Genomic DNA, 2,675 nt, shown 5'->3' on the forward strand with positions numbered 1-2,675 from the left:
GATCACTGCAGCGCGCTCGGCCCACCCCGCTCAGCTCACCTGCAGCCAGGCCTGCGGCCCCTCCGCCCCTGCTGATGTGCCCAGAGCTCGGCAGAGGCCGCGTCCCTCTGCACGTTAGCGCAGCTTCATCCTGCTGGAGCGCTGGTGTGACAGGCTTTCTAGAGAGTTCTGAATCTTGCTTTTCTCAACAGCCACAGACGTTGGGCCACCACCGCGGCTTCATCCCAGGCAGGAACGAAAGCACTGGCCAGGGCAAGGCCAAGGGCAGGGTGGGCCGCGCCAGGCCCTGTGCTCCGGGGAGGACCCATCCCTCGGAAGGTGCGAGTGCCATAGGGGACGCGGCCAGGCACCCGGCCAGAGTCACCATCCGGCGCCTGTGGAGGCCCCGCCCCCCCCTCCCGGAGCTGCCGCTGCCTGTCGGATGCGGTTACTGGATAAACCTCGGATACACTAGATGCGGGTACAGCCCTGCCCCGTGGAGCCTCCCCCGGGGGACGAGGCACTGGGCCCTGGAGGCCGGGGAGGGCAAGAGCCCTGCAGGGGCAGCAGGGGCGCCCCAGGATGAAAGCTGGGGCCTCGCTGTAACCGAGGAAGGTGCTGGCAATAGCGAGGTGCCCAGGGGGGAGCCCCGGGCGCTGGGGCAGGGACAGGATCAGCGCAGGGTCCACAGAGGCCTGAGGGGCTGCCCGCTGACTGGAGGCGCATGCCGGCTCGGGCAGGAGAGCTGGCTGAGTAGAGGAGGCGCAGGAGGAGGAGTCTGGAATGCTCCGGGCTTTCGAGCTCAGCTGCCTGAATGGAGAGTCCAGGAGGAGGAACCGGTGGGTGGAAGAAGGCAAGGTGGGGCTCAGGCCTGAGCACGCTAGGCGTGAGCTGGCAGAGGACACCGGGCCAGCCCGGATGTCACCAGAGCCTTCTGAGCAGGCGAGGGCCGGAGGTACAGGTGCGCGCAGGCCCCCGGCATCGGGGGGAAGCCGGGAGCTTCGGGACCGAGGAGAATGGCTGATTCTCTCCAAGGGGGCACGGAGGCCGTTCACCGGGTGCTGCCTGGCGTGGCTGGGCCTCTGCCAGCAACCCCGAGGGAGGAGGCTTCTGGGCCGCGCACCAGCTCCTGCCCCGACCTGACCCTTCTGCTCTGAGTCCGTCTGTCTGGAGGAGAGGGTCTGACGGGAAGGCCCTGAGGCCCTGCATCTGTCTCGTGGGCCCTGTCACTGGAGGCCCCCGGGAGACCCTGCCCGTAGGCGGAGTGAGCCCCCCTCCCCAGCCCCAGAACGAAGGGCGAGATTAGATGTAGCAGCAGAGTCGCCAGACGACATCGATCCTGTTACAGCCTCGGATGTCGTCTGGACGGTCGCTGATGTGATTTATGCAGGTATCTGGGATTCTCTGCTCCCGAATTTGTCACCAGTCCACTTGGTATTGATGAAAGACAATGGCGCCACGCCGGCTGAGGGGAGCGGGCTGGGGGTGGCGGGGGCTGCGCTGAGCGGGCTCAGGGACCCTGCTCTGGAGCCCCCACCCCCGCATGGCTCCCCCCACNCCCAGACTGAGTGTGTGTGCAGCTCTGCTGGCAGCTTCTCTGGGCCGCGTGGAAAGAAGGGTGAGGCACAGCGCCTCGCGCAGCCCCCTGGCCTCCCCTCCCTCCAGCCTGCAAATGACCAGCCACCAGGTGGCCTCATTTGCCCGGAGCCCCTGCCACCAGCCTCTTCCAAAGACCCTCCTGGGGGCACGTGCCCAGGGCCTGTGCGACTCAGCAGGGCTCAAGGACCCTGCGAACCCGCCAGGAAGCAGACGCACTGAGTTCCACCCTAAGGGGATGGGGCTTATCCTGAGGCTGTACGAGGCCCCGAGTGGGAACGCCCTCCCAGTCCCTCTGCTCCATGTGCCAAAGCCAGGCGGTACTGCCAGCGCCTGTGGGCACAGACCACCAGCCAGGGCAGGGGGAGCCAANGAGACTGAACGAGCAGGATGGGGGGCTGCACACCTGCGCTAGGTTATTGGGGTGCATGGGCCCCCCTCCTGTCTTGGTGAGGCTTCTTACTGGAGTGAGTTTTCCATCGCAACTGACCTGGGGACAGCTCACAAATTCCTCTAAAATTTGACCCTCTGTGCCCGGTGGCCTCCATTGTCTGGCCTGCCCCCCACGTAGGCCTGTGAGCATGCCCGCATCACTACGGCCAGGCTGTTCCCCGGAACCTCAAGGTCAGCACTCCTGGGCTGATCTGGGGGGTTCTGGCGGGGTGGCCCGACTCCGCCGAGAACAGTGCCCCGTGGCAGAGGCTGTGGGGAGGAGTCCCGGCTGCCTGCGGGGCCAGCACCATGGCCACCTCGGGCGAGCTGCGCAGGGTCCGCCGTGGTGGGCAAGGGGTTGGCAGCCCGAGGCCGTCTCTGGGACAGACGTGGGTCCCAAAGACAGCAAGGCTGAGGAGCCCACACTGGGGACCCTCTGCCCTGGGGAGGGGCAGGTGTGTCCAGGGTGGGGGCCAGGACACATCACCCCGCCCACCTGGCCCCTGAGCGCAGATCGGGGTGACCTCTGGGCCAGAAGCAGGAGGGCCAGCCCACTGTCCCCGCCTCCCCTCCCAGGCTTCCCTAGAGCCACACCGCCCCCTGCTGGTGCCAGCGGGCATGGCAGGAGCCCCAAGGACCCCCCCCCCCCCCCAAGCCCTCCCCCAAGC

This window comes from Crocuta crocuta, unplaced genomic scaffold (assembly GCF_008692635.1).
Source record: "Crocuta crocuta isolate KB4526 unplaced genomic scaffold, BGI_CrCroc_1.0 scaffold61, whole genome shotgun sequence".
Taxonomy (NCBI): domain Eukaryota; kingdom Metazoa; phylum Chordata; class Mammalia; order Carnivora; family Hyaenidae; genus Crocuta; species Crocuta crocuta.